The 22,145-nt window shown below is 47.3% G+C and overlaps 1 pseudogene; it reads left to right on the top strand.

Annotated features, from left to right (window-relative positions):
* The first annotated feature begins 16,801 nt into the window (after positions 1-16,801).
* Positions 16,802-22,145, top strand: part of LOC144308832 (uncharacterized) — a 43,531-nt pseudogene continuing 38,187 nt past the window's right edge.

Raw genomic sequence — 22,145 nt, 5'->3', positions numbered from 1 at the left:
ACCTCAAAGGGGGAGATAATTATGTTCAGATATGCAGGGGTCCCTTCCTTTTTTTAAAAAAAATATTTTATTTATTCATGAGTGACAAACACAGAGAGAGCAAGGTAGAGACACAGGCAGAAGGAGAAGCAGGCTCTATGCAGGGAGCCCGACGTGGGACTCGATCCCAGGACTCCAGGACCACGCCTTGGGCCAAAGGCAGGTGCTAAACCGCTGAGCTACCCAGGGATCCCTACAGGAGTCCCTTCCTTAAGAAATTACATACATGGGCAGCCTGGGTGGCTCAGCAGTTTAGCACCGCCTTTGGCCCAGGGCGTGATCCTGGAGACGCAGATCGAGTCCCAGGTCAGGCTCCCTGTGTGGAGCCTGCTTCTCCCTCTGCCTGTGTCTCTGCCTCTATCTCTCTCTCTCTGTGTCTCTCATGAATAAATAAATCTTTTAAATAAAAAAAAAAGAAATTGCATACAGGCAGACAGGACTCCCATAGACATGTACATTCTTTTTTTTATTATTAAGATTTTATTATTTGACAGAGGGCACAAGCAGGGGGAGCAGCAAGCAGAGGGAGAGGGAGAAGCAGGCATGAGGTTTGATCCCAGGACCCCAGAATCATGACCCGAGCTGAAGGCAGATGCCCAACCAACTAAGCCAACCAGGCACCTCAGACATGTACATTCTTTCTATAGATTTCCTAAGTGCTTGCAGACAGCAATTAGCTGTGAGAAATTTGGGAAATTTGGAAAAGAAAGAATATGTTGCTTTCAATGCCTGTCTTATAACTTAAAAAAAATCATTGGTTATTCCTGAAACTCTTTTATTTTTTAAAAAAGATTTTATTTAGTTTATTCATGAGAAACACAGAAAAAGGCAGAGACATAGGCAGAGGGAGAAGCAGGCTCCCCCGCCGAGATAGCCCGATGCGGGACTCAATCCCAGAACTCCAGGATCATGACCTGAGCCAAAGGCAGATGCTCAACCACTGAACCACCCAGGCACCGCCCTGAAACTCTTTTAAAATTCATTTTGTTACTTCTCCTTTTTAAAAAAAAGATTTTACTTATTTATTCATGAGAGACACAGAGAGAGAGGTAGAGACACAGGCAGAGGGAGAAGCAGGCTCCCTGCAGGGAGCATGATGTGGGACTCGATCCCACAACTCCAGGATCACAGCCTGGGTCAAAGGCAGACGCTCAACCGCTGAGCCACCCAGGTGTCCCAAACTTTGTCAATTCTGTGAAATACTGTGCTGCAGAAGGAAATAGCATTACCTTTGCTTAGAAATGTCTGCCTGAATACAACATCATCAAATGATACAAGAAAGAAACACCATCTGGGATGAGCACTGGGTGATATGCTATATGTTGGCAAATTGAAATCCAATAAAAATAATTAAAATTAAAAAATTAAAAAATTAAATGCTTCTTAGGGGGACAGCCTGGGTGGCCCAGTGGTTTAGTACCACCCTCAGCCCAGGGTGTGATCCTGGAGTCCCGGGATCGAGTCCCACATCGGGCTCCCTGCATGGAGCCTGCTTCTCCCTCTGTCTGTGTCTCTGCCTCTCTCTGTGTATCTCTCACAAATACATAAAATCTTTAAAAATAAAATAAAATAAAATAAAATAAAATAAAATAAAATAAAATGCATTTTACGGGGCATTTGGGTAGCTCAGTGGGTTAAGCATCTGACTCTTGATCTCAGCTGAGGTCTTGATCCCAAGGTCATGAGTTTAAGCCCCATATTGGGCTCAAGACTGGGTGTGGAGCCTACTTTAAAAACTTAATTAATTAAAAAAATAATAGAATGCATTTTAGGGAGGAAAAAGAACTGGATTGGTATTAGAGTGTTTCTGATTCTCTGCAAGCCTATCTAGATACTCTACAATAATTATCAGAAACAGAAAGGTAAAAAATACTGCTATCATGCTTACATTCATTACAAGCCCCCCAAAGAGTTTAACTTCCAGAGGGAAAGCTCACATTTCTCAAGTTTAAGCAATCAAAGTATAAAGCATTAGATACTTTCTTCCTTAAAAGTGGTTTGATCAATTTAATTTGGAAAGGAAATATGGAGGTTTTTCCACTGGATATTTAAAACGTTTTTCAGGGGTGCTGGGTGGCTCAGCTGGTTAAGTGTCTGCCTTCAAATCTGGTCATAATCCCAGGGTTCTGGGATTGAGCCCCATATCATGATGGCTCCCTGCTCAGTGGGGGGCCTGCTTCTCCCTCTCCCTCTGCCTGCTACTCCCCCTGCTTGTGCACACTCTCTCTCTTTCAATACATAAATAAAATCTTAAAAAAAAAAGATATGAGCCAGGAGTCCAACTGTGCCCGCTCCTGTGGAGACAGAGACAGGAGTTTTCAACCCAAGTTAGGGGCTCTGGACAAGACATCAAGATTCCCAGGGAAAGGGGCACCTGGGTGGCTCAACGGTTGGGCGTCTGCCTTTGGCTCAGGACGTGATCCTGTGGCTGGGATCGAGTCCCACGTCAGGCTCCTTGCTGAGAGCCTGCTTCTCTCACTGCCTGTGTGTCTCTCTCTCTGTGTCTATCATGAATAAATGAATAAAATCTTAAAAAAAGACCAATAAAAAATAAAAGATTCCCAGGGAAACCACAAAAAGGCCACACTTTAGGGTGAAAGAGTGTATGCCTGGACCAAGAGATTCTCCCTAAAAGAACGGGAAAACTGAAACAGACATGCTAAAAAAGGATAAATTTGTCAGTAATGTAACTACTTGCTAAAACAAACCACAACATAGTTTAGGGGTACGCTCAAAAGAATTTTGGAGGGGATCCCTGGGTGGGTCAGCGGTTTAGCGCCTGCCTTTGGCCCAGGGCGTGATCCTGGAGTCCCGGGATCCAGTCCAACATCGGGCTCCCTGCATGGTGGAAATATTAGGTGAGAATTATGCGTTGGGGATATCACACACATTCAAAATTCTTTAACTACCAAGTGCCTTAGTCAATGTTCTGTTGAGACATTTCTTGCACCTCTGATTTTTATCTTCCTTTTTGTGGTCCTATTATGAAGACCCGATATGGAATTTGTCACTAGTGGGGGCTGATTATTAGCTCAGGCTGGATTTTTACATGAGTTAATTTGAGATACTTTTTCATTGGCTCAGTCAGTGATGGCTCATTTGTGGCTCAATAACATCAAGGGGTGATTGTCTGAGATTAGAAAAAAAGCTTAAATTGTCTCAAAGGATAATTTGAAAATAACAAAACAAAAAAAAAGAATAAGAAAAGAGACACCTGGTGGCTCAGTCACTTAAGTGACCAACTCTTGATTTTGGCTCAGGTCATGATCTCAGGGTCCTGGGATGGAGCCCCACTCAGTGGGGAGTTGGATTGAGATTCTCTCTCTCTCTCTCTCTCTCTCTCTGTCTCTGTCCTCCTCCATGACCACACCCCCAACCAGCCCCACACCCATACTCTCTCTCTGGCTTTCTAATACATAAATAAACATTTTAAAAAAAGAATAAGAAAAAGAGGAAAAGAAAACTCAGGATGGGTTTGCTAGCTTTGCTGCATGCACAGTGTATTTTGTGATGGAAAGGGGCTGCAAAGTGCACATGGAGAGGCCATACAGGCAGCCCAACAAAGCAGGCCCCTGAGACCAGGGCTCCCAGGAGGTGTGGCCAAGGCTAGGGAGGCCCCTCTGCTCTGTCAAGAAGGCAAAGCAAACTCAGAGGAAAAGATACTCTTAGTGTGGGTGGGTTGATTTTCCTTCCATGGGCTTGCATAGTGCTCCCTCAGTGAGGTTCTGAAAGGCAAAGGAGCCACAAGAAACAAATGAGGAAAAACACCTAATGTTCTCATCCATTTCCAAACTCTACAGCATGAATTTTTGTAGAAAAATTTCCCCACTTTTATTAAGATATAATTGACATGCAGCCCTGTGTAAGTTTAGCAAGTAAGCATAATAATCTGATTTACATATACTGTGAAATGATTAGCAAGGTAAGTTTAGTTACCATCCATCATGTCCTAGAGATGCGAAGAGAAAAAGAAAACAATGTTTGTGAGAACAACTTTTAGGATTGAACCTCTTACTAATTTCCATATGTGCCCTACAGCAGTAGAGCCTATAGACATGCATTGTTCGTTCATTGCATCCCCACTATTTATTTATCTTAACGTGCAAGTTTGTACCTTTTTAAAATATTTTATTTATTTATTCATGAGAGACAGAGAGAGGGAGAGAGAGAGAGAGAGGCAGAGGGAGAGGCAGGCTCCATGCAGGGAGCCCAATGTGGGACTCGATCCCGGTACCCCAGGATCATGACCTGAGCCAAAGGCAGATGCTCAATCGCTGAGCCACCCAGGTGCCCCAAGTTTGTACCTTTTGACCACCTTCACCCAATTCCACCTCCCAACCTCCTCTGGTAACCACAAATCTGATCTCCTTTTCTATGAGATTAGGGGGGGTTGTTTTTGTTTCACATTCCACATATAACAGATGGTAACATGTTACTATAAAGAAAATGTTGATGGATCCCTCCCTCTATTTGGCAAACACAGTAAGAGTTTTTTTTTTTTTAAGAGTTGTTTTATGAAACCAGTATTGGAAATATAGAACTAGTATGAGCCTGTACCTCAGTGGGCCTGCTTTGTGCTTTAGTTATTTATGCACATTTGACCCCCAGAAACTTGGGTCCCCCCAAAATGAGCTCCAAGACACTGGCTTTTTTAGCCAACATGCTCATGCAGCAGAAGGACCAAATAGGAAGACAGGAGAGGGGAAAAGAGGCGACAGACAGGGAGAGGCTTCAGCTTAGATACTCCATTGAGTCAGCCTAGGTCAGCATGAGGCCTCCTTTCAGTTGGGCAGCCCTCCACACCCAAACATCCATGTCACCAAGGCCAATATGAACCAGGGTAAAACCTCCTCTGGGGGTAATTCCTGCCTCCCACACTAAGTGTGAGGGGCCCTTTTTGTTTTTTGCACTATGGCTGCCAATTGTTTCATTTTAGCCCATTAAGCGGAGCTTCCTCCCCAGCAGAACATTGCAGGTAGCCAGGCAGCCTCCTTTTCCTTGGCTCCAGGGTTAGGTCCTTAGGGAAAGACAGCCTGGGCCTGGGCCTGGGTCTGTGTGTGTGTATGTGTGTGTTGGGAGGGAATACGGAGCCCCCCCTTGGCACTCCCATTTGACCTTTTCTGTCTTTATCATTGTGTGGATGGTTACCAGCAAAGCCAGGGGTAAGTTGTCCTCCTGTCAGGGTGATATTGTGCTGCCTTCCCCTAGAGCACACCAGTCCTCCTCCTCATCGTGATCCCCTTTGAAAAGATCCAATGCAATTGATAAACTTTAGGCAGACTCATTAAAAAGAGAGAGGGCAGAAGTCAGAAATGAAAGAGGAGAAATAACTGACACCACAGAAATACAAGAATTATAAGAGAATATTATGAAAAACTATACGCCAACAAATTGAACAACCTAGAAGAAATGGATAGATTCCTAGAAACATAAAAACTTCCAAAACTGAGTCAGGAAGAAATAGAAAATTTATTTTTTAAGATTTTATTTTATTTATTTATTTATTTATTTATTTATTTATTTATTTATTTATTTATTTATTTATTTGACAGAGAAAGGGAGAGAGAGAAGAAGCAGGCAGAGTGACAGGGAGAAGGAAATGCAGGCTCCCCACTGAGCAGAGAGCCCCATGTGGGGTTTGTGGGGCTGGATCCTAGTATTCTGGGATCATGATCTGAGCTGAAGGCAGAAGCTTAACCGACTGAGCCAGCCAGGTGCTCCAGAAATGGAAAATTTAAATAGACCAATTACCAGCAACGAAATTAAATTACTATTCAAAAAACTGCCAACAAACAAAAGTCCAGGACCAGACAGCTTCACAAGTGAATACTATCAAACATTTATTTTTATTTATTCTTAATTTTTTTCCTAAAGATTGTATTTATTTATTCATGAGAGACACAGAGAGGCAGAGACACAGGCAGAGGGGGAAGCAGGCTCCCCACAGGAAGCCCGATGCGGGACTCCATCTCAGGAGCCCAGGATCACGCCCTGAGCCAAAGGCAGATGTTCAACCACTGAGCCACCCAGGTGCCCACTATCAAACATTTAAAGAAGACTTAATACCTATTCTTGGGACACCTGGGTGGCTCAGCAGTTGGGCATCTGCCTTTGGCTCAGGGTGTGATCCTGGAGTCGTAGGATTGAGTCCCGCATTGGGTTCCCTGCATGGCGCCTGCTTCTCCCTCTGCCTGTGTCTCTGCCTCTCTCTGTGTGTCTCTCATGAGTAAATAAATAAAATCTTTTCAAAAAACACTTATTCTTGAACTTTTCAAAAAAATAGAAGGAAGGCTTCCATTTTCATTCTAAGAGGCCAGCATTACCCTGATACCAAAACCAGATAAAGACACTCCAGAAAAAAGAGAACTACAGGCCAATATCTCTGATGAGCATAGATACAAAATCTCAACAAAATACTGGCAAAACACATCTAACATTACATTAAAAAAATCATTCATCATAATCAAGTGGTATTTATGCCCAGGATGCAAGAGTGGTACAGTATTCACAAACCAATCAATATGATACATCACATCAATAAGAGAAAAGATAAAAACATCATGATCATTTCAATAGCCACAAAAAAGTACGGGACAGAGTACAACATCTATTCATGACAAAAACCCTCAACAAAGTAGGTTTAGAGGGAACATACCTTAACATCATAAAGGCCTTATACGAAAAATCCACAGTTAACACCATACTCAATGGTGAAAACCTGAGAGCTTTCCCCTAAGATCAGGAACAAGACAAGGATGTCCACTCTCTCCACTTTTTTTTTTTCTTTTTGGAGAAAAAGTACACAGGAGGGGCAGGAAGGGCAGAGGGGGAGAGAGAGAGAGAAAGAGAATTTTATGCAGACTCGAAGCCCAGGATGGAACGAGGTCAGATGCCAAACCCACTGGGTTTGCAGGTGCCCCAACTCTCAGTGGTTGAGCATCTGCCTTCATCTCAGGGTGTGATCCCTGGGTCCCAGCATCAAGTCCTGCATCGGGCTCCCAACAGGCAGCCTGCTTCTCCCTCTGCCTGTGTCTCTGCCTCTGTCTCTGTGTCTCTCATGAAAAAATAAAATCTTTTTTAAAAGGCTCCCCCCAAAACTGCTAAAACTGAGAAATGAATTCAATAAGGTCGCAGGACACCAAATCAATATATAGGAATCTGTTGCATTTCTATACAATAATAATGAAATAGCAGAAAGAAATGAAAAAGATCCCATTTACAATTGCACTAAAAATAATAAAATACCTAGGAATAAACTTAACCAAGGAGGTGAAAGACCTGTATTCTGAAAACTATAAAACACTGATGAAGAAATTGAAGATGACAAAAACAAATGGAAAGAGAGTCTATTCTCCTGGGTTGGAAGAACAAATATTGTTAAAATATGCATACTACCCAAAGCAATCTAATTTAATACAATCCCTATAAAATACCAACAGCATTTTTCACAGAACTAGAACAAACAATCCTAAAGTTTGTAGGGAACCACAAAACTTTTGAGTAGTCAAAGCAATTTTGAAAGAGAAGAACAAAACTGGAAGTATCCCCCAAAATACAAAAACAGTAATTCAAAGGGATACGTGCACCCCTATGTTTATTTTTTTAGTTTTTTAGAAGATTTTATTTATTTATTTGAGAGAGAGAGAGTATGTTCAAGCAAGCAAGTGGGGGAGGGAGAGGGTAGAGGGTTGGAGAGGGCAGAGGGACAAGCAGATTCCCTGCTGAGTGAGGAGCCTGAGGAGGGGCTCAATCCCAGGACCCTGAGATCATGACCTGAGCCAAAGCCAGACACTTAACCAACTGAACAACCCAGGTATCCCTGCACCCCTATAATTATAGCTGCATTATTTACAATAACCAAATTAGGGAAGCAGCCCAAGTGCCCATTGATAGATGAATGGATAGAGAAGATATAGGGTGTATGTGTCTATGTGTGTGTGTGTGTGTGTGTGTGTGTGTGTATATGTATGTGTATGTGTATATGTGTGTATATATATGTGTGTGTGTGTGTGTATATATATATATATATATATATATATACATATATGAGTATTAGCCATAAAAAAGAATGAAATCTTGCCATTTGCAATAACATGTATGGAGCTGGAGAGTATTATGCTAAGTGAAATAAGTTAGTCAGACAAAGACAAATACAATATGATTTCACTCATGTATGGAATTTTAAAAAATATTTTTTGAAGATTATTTAATTAAAATCTTTAAAAAAAAAAAAAAAGAGCGTGGGGGGGATCCCTGGGTGCTTCAGAGGTTTGGTGCCTGCCTTCTGCCCAGGGCATGAACCTGGGTTCCCGGGTCCGGCTTTCTGCATGGGGCCTGCTTCTCCCTCTGCCTGTGTCTCTGCCTCTCTGTGTGTGTGTGTCTCTCATGAATAAATAAAATATTTTTTAAAAAAATATAGACATAAAGAGAGAGGCAGAGACACAGCCTTGACTCCGGGATCACGCCCTGAGCCAAAGGCAGATGCTCAACCGCTGAGCCAACCAGGAGTCCCTCATGTATGGACTTTGACAAACAATAGGAACAAAGAAGAGATAAACCAAAAAACACTCAACTATAGAGAACAAGCTGATGGTTACTGGGGAAGGGGGTGGGGGATGGGGAAACGGGATGACGAATAAGAGTACACTCATCTTGGTGAGCACTGAGTAAGGTATAGAATTGTTGAATCACCATGTTGTACACCCGAAACTAATATCACACTCTATGTTAACCATACTGGAATTAAAATTTTTTAAAGTGCAGGCATAAGTTTTGACTCCTCCCAAATTTACCTACCTCTTGTTTACTGGAAGTCTTACTGATTAACAGGCGATTAATGCATATTTTGTATATATATGAATGTATCACACCCTGTGTTCTTACAGTACAGTAAGCCAGAGAAAAAACGTTATTAAGAACATCATAAGGAAAAAAAATAAAAAAAGAACATTTTAAGGAAGAGAAGATACTTTACCGTACTGAATGTATATTTATTGAGAACAGTCCGTATGTAGGCGGGCCTGGCGGCCAGGCGGGGAGGGGAGGGGCAGGGGGGGGCTGGCTCTGTCCCGTCCCGGTGGTGATGCTCTGCAGCCGGGGAGCTCCTGCAGCTGCCCTACCAGTCGCCGGGCGGCTGCAGCCCCACAGGAGCGCACTCGGGCTCTGGGATGCCGTGGGCCCCGGCGCCCTTGGCGCCCTCGTGGGGAAGGGTCTGAGCCTGGCCCAGAGCGTGGGGAGGTGCCCTGCAACCTGCTGCAGCCCGCAGCCTGCTGCATTCCGCAGCCAGCTGGGGGGCCTCCAGCGGCAGGGGGCCTGGGGGACCCAGGGGCTCCCTGCCAGCGCTACCATTGACCTCCCGGGGTGTTCATCTCATCTTCAGTCCAGGCTCCTGGCTGCCAGCCTCTGACGCTGGCCCGGACGAAGCAGTCAGCACTCGCGGGTCCTGCAGCCCTGCCTGCCCTGGGCGCCCCAGGACTGCAGCTGGCCCTGGTGGCTCCCCTCCCCCCGCCCGTGCTCGTACTCGGAGCGCAGCGGGTATGATGTCTGGCCCGACCTTACACTCAGTCCCTGGAGACCACTGGGCGGTTGTGAATAAATGGCTTGTGGTTTTTGCTATCAACTCTTTAAACAAATAAACAAAACGCATAGGAGTGGACCCACACAGCTAAAACTCTGTGTTTACCTCATTTTGCCTGTCTTCGGAATCTCTCCTGTTTATGTGGATTCCCTATAGGTGTGCGATGCCAGCCAGAAAAAATTCTGAGAGGTGGAGAAAAACTTTTCTTCCACAAGAGCTGAGCACCACCCCAGCCGCCCTCCAGGTAATAGAAGATTAATGGGAGAAAAACAGAAATTTAATAAGATGTGAGCCTCCTCTATACATTTCAGAGAACCCCCAAAACTAAGTAAGTCCCCCAGAATGGTGCCAGCCACACCTTACATTACCGTCTCCAACTTAAGACAAAAGATTATATTGGGGAATTGGGGACGCCAGTTTTGTGAAGTTTTCCAGGGAAGTGCTGTGACTAGGATACACTTGTTATGCAGATTTAAATTGTACCTTCTCTGGCTGATTAGTTTCTAGTACCTGAGACACCCCCTCCTTCGAGCTTCTTCGAGGGAGCCATCCTTCAAATCTCCAAATGGAGATTTTAAACCTCTCTTATGAAAAAACGGCTTCTGCTCAGGTTTCAGATTTTTTTTCCTGTGCCTGCAGTTTCTGAAAAATAATCGTCCTAAAATAATCCTTATGCCAAAGAGGCATATTTTGGGGTGGCAAATTCCGCTCCCCTTTAGTACTCAGAATCACCAGCTTAGCCATAGGAAGCTCCCCTGATGTAGTCCATTATCCGGTTGGTGGGGGTCAGCCCACCCGCAGGGCAAGGTCCACAGGTCTCCTCCGTCTGGCAGGGGCCTAGAGGGGGACCAGCCAGGAAGGCTGCCCTCCTTCAACAGGCAGCCTTGGGCCTGCATTCGCTCAGCTCAGGCACTACGTGTTGCCAGGTGACTGGGACACGGGATGAGACCACGACAAAAACACACTAGAATACAACGCAGAGAAATGTGACACCGAACTGAGATGGAGGCATTTACAATAAAAAAAATTAATTTATTATATTTATTATTTTTTGGCACTTCCAATTTAGACTCCCGACCTAGATCGTTTATTTGCCAGTTTATTTGCCAGTCGGCTAGCCTAATGACTGGGTGGGTGGATCCCTTATCAATTTCGGGATCATGGGGCAGCCCGGGTGGCTCAGCGGTTTAGCGCTGCCTTCAGCCCAGGGCGCGATCCTGGAGACCTGGGATCTAGTCCCACATCAGGCTCCCTGCATGGAGCCTGCTTCTCCCTCTGCCTGTGTCTCTGACTCTCTCTGTGTCTCTCATGAACAAATAAATAAAATATTAAAAAAAATTCGGGATCACTTCCCAAATCCTTCCCTTTCCTTATGACCATTTGGTAGTAAGTTAGAGGAATCTGAGGACTGAGCAAGGAAAAGCGAGGACTGAAGAGGCAGAAGCACAGGGGAACCTCCTTTGGGCAATGACTTGACAGGTGGACAGGTGGGGCAAGTCCCTTCTAGTTTGAGGCCTCCCAAAGGCTAATGTGGGGGGGGGCGACACCACCCCCAGAAGTGGAGGAACATGAGGGAAATCCCAGAGGAGAGACAGATGGCAGAGGGGACTTGTAAGTCTAGGTGACATCACTGCAACACAGTGCATGGAGGTTCTGAGTTTCAGAGCTCTGAAGGGCAGCAGCAACTTGGGGCTTTTTATAATTAAAAAGTTTATCTTGCTTGGGGTGCTTGAGTGACTCAGCCAATTAAGAGTCTGCCTTTGGCTCAGGTCTCCATTTCCGGGTCCTGGGATGGAGCCCTGAGTTGGGCTCCCTGCTCTGCAGAGTCTGCTTCTCCCTCTCCCATGATCACTCTCTCTCTCTCTCTAATAAATTTTAAAAAATTAATAATAAAAATAAAATATATAGGGACACCTGGGTGGCTCAGCAGTTGAGCATCTGCCTTTGGCTCAGGGCATGATCCCAGTTCGGGAATTGAGTCCCACATCAGGCTCCCTGTGAGGAGCCTGCTTCTCCCTCTACCGTGTCTCTGCCTCTCTCTGTGTCTCCATGAGTAAATAAATAAAATCCTTAAAAAAATAAATACGGGGGATCCCTGGGTGGCTCAGCGGTTTGGCGCCTGCCTTCGGCCCAGGGCATGACCCTGGAGTCCCAGGATCGAGTCCCGATTCGGGCTCCCTGCATGGAGCCTGCTTCTCCTTCTGCCTGTGTCTCTGCCTCTCTCTCTGTGTGTCTCTCATGAATAAATAAATAAAATCTTTAAAAATAAATAAATAAAAATAAAATATTTAACTTACGCATGGCTAGCAGAAGTTGAGTGCAGTTTCTTGGGATATGCAAAGCAGGGAGGCTCTACATGGTTAATGGTCTGCTTATTTGGGCTGTATTTACAACAACTGGACAGGTACTGTGAGCTAACAGGTCCTGGCTGGCTATGAAGGAGTGAATAATAAACTCCCAATATACAGAGGCCATCTTTGACTCACTTAAAGAATCCTGTAACATGTAAGTAGATGATGGCTAATTAGAAGAAATGACAATGACAGCGTTCTGGGCAGGTCACCCCAGAGCGTACCATCCTATTTTGTGTTGAAGACAATCCCAGCCCAGGGAGCACAGGTGGAGCTTTTTGTCTCTCCCTGCCTCCTGGGTGGCTCAGTGGTTGAGCGTCTGCCTTTGGCCCAGGGCATGATCCCGGGTGTGGGGATCGAGTCCTGGCATCAGGCTCCCTGCGAGGAGCTTGCTTCTCCCTCTGCCTGTGTCTCTGCCTCTCTCTCTCTCTCTGGGTATCTCATGAATAAATAAATAAAATCTTAAAAAAAAAAACTAGATGTGGTAGACAAGGAGGAATTTAGCAAAATCTTTCTTTCTTAAAATTTCTGTCACATATTTTCTGTGTGGCCCAGCAAACATTTCCTTACCAAATGTTTATAATTTTTCATATTTCTTTTAAAAACTATTTATTTATTTATTTATTTATTTGAGAGAAAGAGGGAACACAGGCTGGGGTTGTAGGAGGAATAGATGGAGAAGCAGACTCCCTGCTGAACAGGAGCCTGATGCCTGATGTTGGGCTTGATCCCAGCAAGCATCCTGGGATCATGACCTTAGCCAAAGGCAAATGCTTAACTGACCCAGCCACCCAGGCACTCCTTTTCGCATCTTTCTTGAATGGTTTTCTTTACCTTTGAAGTCCCAGCCACCTTCCCTCACCTCCTTAGTTCCAAATGACATATACCTCATTTGCCTATCTTTAGAATCTCTTATGTTTATGTAGCTTCTCTGTAAGTACATAATTATACTTGATTTCCTCCTGCCTCATGTCACTTTAATTCTTTTTTTTTTTTTTTTTTGTCAATTCAATGCTAAAACCAGCCAGGTGAACTTTGAATCTGGGTAAAGGAAAGAAAGTAAAAGAACAATTTCCAAGAAAGTGTTCCTCACTTAACAAAGGGGTAGTGTTAGGTGAGAGTATGGCTTGGGGATATCACTCAAATTCAAAATTTTAATTCATTGGTGAATATTGTATTGAGGAATATTGTATTGAGGAATAGTAAGTTGTGAGTTTTGTTGGAATTTGGGAGGGGGGTTTGCAACATTTGAAATATGTCAATAATAGGGATGCCTAGGTGGCTCGGCGGTTGAGCACCTGCCTTTGGCTCGGGGCGTGATCCCAGAGTTGCGGGATCGAGTCCCGCATAGGCTGGGCTCCATGCATGGAACATGTTTCTTCTCCCTCTGCCTGTGTATCTGCCTCGCTCTCTCTGTCTCTCATGAATAAATAAATAGGATCTTTTAAAAAAGAAAGAAATATGTCAATAATACAAAACAGAGTTAAAGAACTATTTTTAAAATTTTTGAAAAAGATTTATTTATTCATGAAAGACAGAGAGAGAGAAAGGCAGAGACAGAGGCAGAGAAGCAGGCTCCATGCAGGGAGCCCGATGTGGGACTTGATCCCAGGACTCCAAGATCATGACTTGAGCTGAAGGCAGATGCTCAACCACTAAGCCACCCAGGCGTTCGTATTTTTAAATGTTTTAAAAAAGTAATCTCTACACCCAATATAGGCCTCCAGCTCACAATCCTGAGATCAAGAGACATGTGCTCTATCAACTGAGCCAGCCAAGTGCCCCTAAAGCAACTATTTCAAACAAAGTTCCACCCATCTAACAACTGTGAAAGTGTTAGGTGAGAATAATGCCTTGGGAACATCACTCAAATTAAAATTAAGCATCTGCCAAATGCATTAGTAAATATTCTATTGAGGAATTTCTAAAACCCCAGATATTTGTCTTCCTAATTGTGATTCTAGTATGAAGACATTGTATGGAACTTATCACTAGGAAAGGGATGACTTTAACCTCAGGCTGGATTCTTACATGTGATAATTCCAAATACTTTCTCATTGGCTCAGTCAGTGATGGCTCATTTGTGGCTCAATGGATCAAGGGATGATGGTTTGAAACCAAAGCAAACCCTAAATTGTGTCAAAGGATAATTTTGGGGAAAAACCACAAATAAGAAGAAACCAAAGAGGAAAAGAAAACTCAGGGTGGGCTTGTTAGCTCTGCCGCACGCACAGGGTCTACTTCTGTGAAGGAAAGGGGCTGCAGAAGTGGACACAGGGAGGCCACCCAGGCAGCCCAGCAAAGCAGGCCCAGGAGAGCAGGGGCTGGGCTGCGGTGAAGCAGGTGTGGCCAGGGCTGGGGAGGCCCCTCTGCTCTGTCAAGCGGGCCAAGTAAGCTCAGAGGAGAAGACAGACACCCTTAAGTGTGGGTGGGTTGATTTTCCCCTCCATGGGCTTGCATAATGCTCTCTCAGCGGGGTTCTGAAGGGCAAAGGAGCCAAAGTTTAATTACCATCCATCATGTCCTAGAGATACAAAAAAGAAAAGCAAAAGGAAAAATGCTTTTTCCATTGTGATGACAAGTTTGAAGACTGACCCTCTTAACAGCTTCCATATATACCCTACAGCATGGGGCCTATAGGCATGTTGTATATTATATCCTCAGTACTTAGTTATTTTTAAGTGCAAATTTGTGCCTTTTGACCACCTTCATTCAATTCCCCATCCCTACCCCTGTCTGGTAACCATAAATATTATCACTTTTTCTATGAGGTTTTTTCAATATTCCACATATAATTGAGACTGTAACTTGTGTGAAGAAAATGTTAATGTAGGGGCGCCTGGGTGGCTCATTCAGTTAAGCATCTGCCTTGGTTTAGGTCATGAATCCAGAGTCCTGGGATGGAGCCACACATCTAGCTCCTGGCTCAGTAGCCATTAGGCTTCCTGCTCTTGGGGAGCCTGTTTTTCCCTCTCCCTCTGCTGCTCCCTCTGCTTGCGCTCTCTCTCTCAAATAAATAAGTAAAACTTTTAAAAAAGAGAAAATGTTAATGGAGCCCTCTCTCTAGTTTGCAAACACAGTAATGTGGAGGCCAAGAAAAATTCAGGCCATTCCACCTCAAGTTTAGCATTAGCACAAGTACAGCCATCTTAGGCCCCTGGGAATAAGAGCTGAACTTTACAGGAAAAACTGCAGAATGTCCTAGGTAGGAAATCCCGTATGGGAAAGACAACAAAGCTCAGAATGCCCTCTGCAGAGAATCCCATATCAGATCTTAAGAAACTCCCCGACCCTTTCCCCATATTGGAAAGAAAAAAAAAATTCCTCCACCTCTTCTGAAAATCCCCTAGACCAGCCCATAAAAAACCCAGCTGTAACCCACTTAGGGGTCCAAGCCCCTGCTCTGCTGTGTGGAGTATACTTGAACCCAAGCTCGAGCTTGTAAATAAACCCTCGTGTACTTGCATGGGTGTCGGCTCTTTGGTGGTTTCCCGGATTCGCAATCTTGGGCACAACATTTGGGGGCTCGTCCGGGATCCGAGAGACCTCCAGAACCCTATCTGGGTGCACTCAACTTTTTCCACCTTTTGCGCGCATATTCTCTGAGAGCTCCAAGCTGTATTTTTACCTCTAGGAATTCCAATCTGGATTGGATCGACATTGGCTTAGGCGGACGCGCTGGTGGGCCGTCCACCGGGGGTCTTGAGGAGACATCCCTTGCCCCGCCTGGAGGACGGGGTCCTTATCTGTAAGCGGGACGGGGTCCTCATCTGTAAGGAGGGCCGGCTGCCAGCCCTTCGGGTTACTTTGTTTTGTCTCTGCGGCCGCACTGGAACATTTGTCTGTTACTGTGTTCTTGTTAACTGTTTTGTGCACTGGTCTGTGTTCCTGTGTTCACTGTTAACTGTTTGTGCGTTTGACTGTGTTATTTGCTTTTTTTTAAGATTTTATTTATTTATTCATGAGGGGCACACACACAGAGAGAGAGGCACACACACACACACAGAGAGAGAGAGAGAGAGAAGCAGAGACACAGAGGGAGAAGCAGGCTCCGTGCAGGGAGTCCGACGTGGGACTCGATCCCCGGTCTCCAGGATCACACCCTGGGCTGAAGGTGGCACTAAACCGCTGAGCCACCAGGGCTGCCCAACTGTGTTATTTGTTAACTGTCATAACTGTCTGTGCCTTGGTGTGGACGGGGGACATAATGGGGCAGACACAAACTACACCCCTGTCCCTTATGCTCTGCCACTTCTCGGACATTAAGAAAAGGGCTCATAATCTGAGCACAGACCTACAGAAAGGGAAATTTCAGACTTACTGCATATCAGAATGGCCGACCTTTGACGTGGGATGGCCCCGAGAAGGAACTTTCCACCTACCTATTATCTTACAGGTTAAGGCCGTGATCTTCAGGGATGAACCAGACGGCCACCCTGACTAGGTGCCCTACATCCTGGTCTGGCAGGACATGATCGAGAGTCCTCCTCCTTGGCTAAAACTATTTTTACCCCCCCCCCCCCAAACAGGACCTACCAAGATTCTAGCCCTGTGGAAAGCCGAGAAGGAGACCAACTCTAAGAGGAAAGTGCCCCCTTTATCCGGTCTTGCAGGATTCCTCTCCGGAGGACCTGATTTTCCCACCACCGCATCCGACACCCCCTTGCCCTTCCGCCCCTCCATTGGAGGCACCGGGGGCTGCAGAAGGGGCCCCCCTCCCAGATGAGGGAGTCCCTGTGCGCAGGCCAGCGGCGGTGACACGCCGAGGGACCCACTGGGCGGCCCCACCCCCTAAAGCGGGGCTGTGGACTCCACCGCCCCTCCCCTCCAGGCCATGGGACCCCCCGACGAGACTGGTGGACAGCTAATGTTGTACTGGCCATTCTCCACCAGTGATTTATATAATTGGAAAACCCAAAATGCAAAGTTCTCTGATAATCCGAGAGATCTAATCGGGCTTTTAGATACTGTTCTCTTTACCCACCAGCCTACTTGGGATGACTGCCGACAGCTCTTGCAGGTTCTCTTCACCACCGAAGAGAGAGAACGAATGCACGTGGAAGCCCAGAAGTCTGTCCTGGGAGAGGACAGACAGCCGACTCAAAACCCAGACCTCATAAACGCTGCCTTCCCTTTATCCCTCCCCACCTGGGACCACAACTCGGCTGAAGGTAAGGAGAGACTCTGGGTCCACTGCCAGACTCTAGGGGCAGGTCTCCAGGCTGCCGCGCGCAAGCCTGCCGAGCTGGCCAAGGTCTATGATGTGAGACAGGGTAAGGATGAGAGTCCAGCAGCCTTCTTAGGGAGAGTCATAGAGGCTTTTAGGCAGTACACCCCTATGAACCCAGAAGCCCCGGAAACAAAGGCCGCAATTATCATGGCTTTTGTTAACCAGGCCGCTCCGACATTAAAAAGAAATTGGAAAGAGTAGAGAGACTGGGAGAGAAGAGCTTGCAGGACTTAGTAATAGTAGCAGAAAGAGTCTATAATAATAGAGAAAGTCTGGAAGAGCAACAAACCAAACTAAGTGACCGGCAGACTCAAAACCTGGCCAAGATCCTGCTGGCCACAACCATGGATGACCCACGAGAAAGATGGAGGCACCTCAAGAAACTGGCTTCAGGGACAGGTAAGGAGGATGGCCCTGGTCCCCGCCGGGAGCGCCCTAAACTGAACAAAAACCAATGTGCTTTTTGCAAGGAAGAGGGCCACTGGGCAAGAGCCTGCCCTAACAAAAGATCTAAGGCCCCTGCCAAGACCTTGGAGATACAGGACCTGGATGACTAGGGGAGTCGAAGTTCGGCACCCCTCCCCAAGCCCAGGGTAATCTTAGAGTGGAGGGGCAACCTGTTGAATTCCTAGTGGATACTGGGGCACAACACTTGGTTTTATTACAACCCCAAGGGAAATTGGCAAGCAAGACTTCATGGGTGCAAGGGGCCACGGGCACCAAACAATACTCATGGACTACTTGAAAAACTGTGGATCTCGGCATGGGCCAGGAATCCCATTCCTTCATAGTCATCCCTGAGTGTCCCTACCCGTTGTTAGGCCGGGACTTGCTCACCAAGATGGGGGCACAAATTCGCTTCCACCCTGAAGGGGCTAAAATCCTAAATAAGGAGGGGCACTCGATTGAAGTGCTTGTCCTGAGTTTAGAAGACGAATATCGTCTCCACCAAATACCCTCAGCCCTGATGACTGACATTGACCGTTGGTTGCAGGAATTTCCCCAAGCATGGGCAGAAACTGGGATAATTGGGCTGGCCCGGCACCGCCCGGTCATATATATAGAACTAAAGCCGGGGGCAGACCCTGTCAGGGTCCGCCAATACCCCATGCCTCTAGTAGCATGAAAGGGAATCACACCCCACATACGGCGATACTGGACTCGGGCATATTAAGGCCCTGCCAATCGGCCTGGAACACTCCCTTGCTGCCGGTTCGGAAACCGCACTCTGCGATTACAGGCCAGTCCAGGACTTGAGGGAAGTCAACCGGCGAGTAGAGGATATGCCCCTACGGTCCCAAACCCATACACCCTCCTCTCCACCCTGCCTCCAGACAAAACTTGGTATACAGTGTTAGATTTAAAAGATGCCTTTTTCAGCCTGCCTCTGGCACCCAGGAGCCAAGACCTCTTTGCCTTTGAATGGACGGACTCTGAGAAAGGCATCAATGGCCAGCTCACCTGGACTCGACCACCACAAGGATTCAAAAATTCACCGACCATCTTCAATGAGGCCTTACACGAAGACTTGGGTGGGTTCCGTTCCGAGCACCCTCATTTGACCTTATTGCAATATGTAGATGATATCCTGTTGGCGGCGGAGGACCAGGACACTTGCCTGCGAGGCACCAGGGACTTGCTCTGGACAATAGCAACTCTAGGATACTGAGCCTCAGCTAAAAAAGCCCAGATCTGGGATCCCTGGGTGGCGCAGCGGTTTGGCGCCTGCCTTTGGCCCAGGGCACGATCCTGGAGACCCGGGATCGAGTCCCACGTCGGGCTCCGGTGCATGGAGCCTGCTTCTCCCTCTGCCTGTGTCACTGCCTCTCTCTCTCTCTCTGTGTGTGTGACTATCATAAATAAAAATAAATAAATAAATAAGTAAATAAATAAATAAATAAGCCCAGATCTGCAGAACAGAGGTGAGCTACCTAGGGTACAAATTAAAGGATGGACAAAGATGGTTGACAGACGCGTGGAAGGAGACCGTCCTGAGGATCCCACAGCCTCAAACCTTTCGCCAGGTACGTGAATTCCTGGGTTCAGCAGGGTTCTGTCGATTATGGATTCCGAGTTTTGCCGAGATGGCCAGACTCCTCTATGAGGCCACCAGGCACCAGCAAAATTTTGTATGGCCATGAACAAAGCCTTTAATGACCTTAAACAGACCCTGCTGTCTGCACCGGCTCTTGGGTTGCCTGACCTAACCAAGCCCTTCTACCTATATGTGGACAAGAAAGACAGGGTGGCGAAAGGGGTCCTTGTCCAGTACTTAGGTCCCTGGAAGAGACCCATAGCTTATCTCTCCAAAAAGCTGGACACAGTGGCTGCAGGATGGCCCCCATACTTAAAAATTATTGCTGCGGTGGCCACTATGGTCAAGGACATAGACAAGCTGGTCATGGGGCAAGAACTGCATATGCTATTGAAGGGGCACTCAAACAGCCCCCAGACCATTGGATTGGCAATGCCCGTCTGACCCATTATCAGAGCCTACTGCTAAACCCCACCAGAATTTTATTCAAACCACCGACAACCCTGAATCCGGCAACACTACTCCCCAACCCAGACTGGGACCCCCCCTCTGCATGACTGTCAAGAAATTTTGGCACAGGTGCACGGAATCAGAGCTGATCTCCAGGACCAGCCACTGCCAAAAGCGGACGCCACCTGGTACACGGACGGCAGCAGTTTTGTCCGAGAGAGAAGGGGTCAGGTAGGCGGGGGCAGCCGTAACCACGGAGCCGGAGGCCGTCGGGGCAGGGCCACTGGCAGCCGGAGCCTCGGCTCAACGGGCAGAGCGATGCCCGGGCCAAGGCGCTGACCATGGGGGAAGGTGAACGGATCAACAGCTACGCCGACGCAGGTCCGCCTCCGCCTCCGCCTCCGCCAGCGCTCACCCCCCCCCCCCCCCCCCGGAGCCCTTGCGGAGAGAGGGCTTCTGGCAGCGGAGGGAAAGACTGTTAAGCGCCGAGCAGCTCCTCCTACTCCCGAGGGCCCCCCGGCTGCCCGCGGCCCCGGCCGTCATCCGCTGTCCGGACCCGCCAGGAGCCGCCAGGAGCCGGGGCACCGGGAGCCGACTCAGAAGCTCAGGAGGCGGCCCTTACGGTGACCCAGGTTTTAACAACCACGCGGCCTGATCCTCATCCGGGGGCTCCCACCCGGCCGACACCCCCAACTGTCCTGACACTGGCTTACGCCGGGTCAAACGCTTGCCTCTGACCCAGGGCTCGCGTGGCTGGGGGAGGGCCGCAGACTCCAGCATCATCCGGCCAGAGGAACCGGGACGGCCTGGCCTGTCCAAAATGCGTCGGAGCGCTCCCGTGGGGACAAGGGAGATGGGAGGCCTCGTACGACATGCAAAGATCACTATTAAAGACTCTCGAGCAAGGATGGAGCGGATTGTGGCAGAGGCTGCCACGCATGCCACTTAACTAACGCCACCGCCCATGGATCTAACCGGGCACCGGCTCCGGGGGGACCGCCCAGGAGCCTACTGGGAAGTGCACTTCACTGAGGTGAAACCTGGAAAATACGGCACAAGTATTTACTAGTGTCTGTAGATACCTTGTCAGGATGGACGGAGGCATTTCCCACCAAACATGAAGCAGCACAGACCGTGACCAAGAAACTGCTGGAAGACCTCTTACCGAGGTATGGTTTTCCTGTTAAGATTGGATCAGACAATGGACCAGGATTCGTCTCTAAGGGTAACACGGGGAGTGGCACTAGTACTTGGGGCAGATTGGAAATTACATTGTGCATGTAGGCCCCAGAGCTCAGGACAGGTAGACAGGATGAACAGAACATTAAAGGAGACCTTGGGGATCCCTGGGTGGCGCAGCGGTTTGGCTCCTGCCTTTGGCCCAGAGCGTGATCCTGGAGACCCGGGATCGAATCCCACGTCGGGCTCCCGGTGCATGGAGCCTGCTTCTCCCTCTGCCTGTGTCTCTGCCTCTCTCTCTCTCTCTCTCTCTCTCTGTCATAAATAAATAAAATATAAATAAATAAATAAATAAATAAATAAATAAATAAATAAATAAATAAATAAATAAAGGAGACCTTAACTAAATTAGCCCTGGAGCCTAGTGGGGACTGGGTGACTCTCCTCCCCTTCGCCCTATATAGGGTGAGGACCTCCCCATATAAGATGGGACTGACCCCCTACGAGATCATGTTCGGTCTTCCTCCACCTATTATCCCCAATTTAAAACCTGAGGTGCTTGCTGAGTTTGATGATCACCAACTCCTTTTCTCCCTCCAAATGTTACAACGAACCCATGAACAGGTGTGGCCTAAGCTGAGGGCTCTCTATGAGACCAGGCCACCCCTGGACCCCCATCGATATCGGCTGGGTGACCGGGTGTATGTCCAGAGATACCAACACCAGACACTTCAACCTCACTGGAAGGGACCCTACCTCGTGATCCTGACCACTCTCACTGCTCTCAAGGTCGACAGGATTACTCCCTGGGTCCACTACACCCACCTCCAGCCAGCTGACCCACACGCCGTTCTCAGGCCAGAATGGAAAGGCCAACCAGACAAGGACAATCCCCTGAAGCTAAGACTGCGTCATTCTCACTTACCCCACTAATGTTGCTTATGCTCTGTCCTCTTTATGCCAGAACCAACCCCATCAACCACTTAACCTAACCTGGCTGGTAGTAGACGGTTCTGGGGAAATTATACATTCCCTCTCAAAAATCGCCCCACTGCAAGCCTGGTTCCCTGACCTTACTTTTAACTTGCCTGTACCCACAGACCGTGTCTATGAAAACCAGGGATCTGGACCTAGATATGGAGGTTGGTCACTCCAACACTTCTATGTTTGCCCAGGATATCTAAAAGGAAAACAGGCAAGACTATGTGGGGGTCCCTCTCATTTTTACTGTGCCAGTTGGAGCTGTGTCTCCACGGGCGAAATTTGGTGGACAGCCCCCTACAA

This window comes from Canis aureus, chromosome X (genome assembly GCF_053574225.1).
Source record: "Canis aureus isolate CA01 chromosome X, VMU_Caureus_v.1.0, whole genome shotgun sequence".
Taxonomy (NCBI): Eukaryota; Metazoa; Chordata; class Mammalia; order Carnivora; family Canidae; genus Canis; species Canis aureus.
Note: the sequence above shows the minus strand (reverse complement) of the source record. Positions and strands in the feature narration are given on the sequence as shown.